Source organism: Cebus imitator, unplaced genomic scaffold (genome assembly GCF_001604975.1).
Source record: "Cebus imitator isolate Cc_AM_T3 unplaced genomic scaffold, Cebus_imitator-1.0 Scaffold6894, whole genome shotgun sequence".
In the NCBI taxonomy this organism is placed as follows: Eukaryota; Metazoa; Chordata; class Mammalia; order Primates; family Cebidae; genus Cebus; species Cebus imitator.
In genome coordinates this window covers 1-1,026 of record NW_016114209.1, presented here as the reverse complement: position 1 = coordinate 1,026, position 1,026 = coordinate 1, and the positions used below count along the sequence as shown (strand labels likewise).

At 43.7% G+C, this 1,026-nt stretch overlaps 1 long non-coding RNA gene across 1 annotated transcript; it reads right to left on the bottom strand.

The window, feature by feature from the left end:
* Positions 1 to 115: 115 nt before the first annotated feature.
* LOC108299348 lies at positions 116 to 956 on the bottom strand. Its single transcript, XR_001822916.2, has 2 exons — positions 797 to 956; positions 116 to 637 (listed from the first exon to the last, which is right to left on the bottom strand). It is a non-coding gene; the product is annotated as an uncharacterized LOC108299348 (long non-coding RNA).
* Between the last annotated feature and the right edge of the window lie 70 nt (positions 957 to 1,026).

Below are 1,026 nucleotides of genomic sequence, written 5' to 3'. Positions count from 1 at the left end.
TGAACCCAGGAGGCGGAGGTTGCGGTGAGCCGAGATCGCGCCATTGCACTCCAGCCTGGGTAACAAGAGCGAAACTCTGTCTCAAAAAAAAAGAAAAAAAAAAGTCACACCAGTATTTCTTCAGCACTGTGTTTTACTTTTGAGGGGAGAGGCTAAGAGGAGGAATAAGTGAAAACGGTCTCATTGGAGTCTCCAAAGTGTATGAAACCTCTGGTAGTACAAGGATGGGATGCGATGGCCAGGCAAGTCAGATGGGAAATCCCCAAGATTCTTTTTGCTACTGATTTTCATAATTAAAATATGACATGTGTAAGGAACTAGTACATGGTATTCAATAAATGTCAGTTGTCTTTCCTAACTACATTCCTCACAGGCTAGGTTATGCCTAGATATCATCATCCTTCTCCTTTCAGGGAATGAAGCTCACCTAGAAAACTAGGGAACCAAAAGTGCAATACAGTTTGGGTAATGCAGTTGGTTAGCTGTCTCCCCATCCTATCAACTTCACTATTACAGGAAGTGCTGAAAGTATAAGTAGCTCCCCTGAAGTCTAGTTAGCAGTCGTGGCAGAGTCCACATGAAGGGCTGTGGGCTGCAAGTCTCTAGTGCACAGTCCGCTCCTTTTGGCGATGATAATCTGAAGGAAAGAAGAAGAAAAGGAGGAACACAGTAGGTTATCTTCACACTTGAGCTCCTGATTCCCTATCCCCAACTTGTAGGGCCTCTAATAATCAGAACTGAAAGAATTCTTACCTAGGGTCCTGTCAGGAAAGTGAAAAAAGAAAGTGACACTTACTGTAGGGAAAGAAGCGGACACGCATGCTGATTTCACGAGCTGTCTTCAGGATCTCAACAGCCTGGAAGCAACACAGCAGCTTGTACAAATGAAGAAATATGACCCAAGGCAGAATCATAATGGGGGAAAGGGATTTGCCACTCCAATCTCTGTGTCACTAAGAGCTGCTTCCCTTTGGTACACTTTCCCAGGACAGGTACTTACTTTGTCTCTTTTTTTTTTTTTTTTTT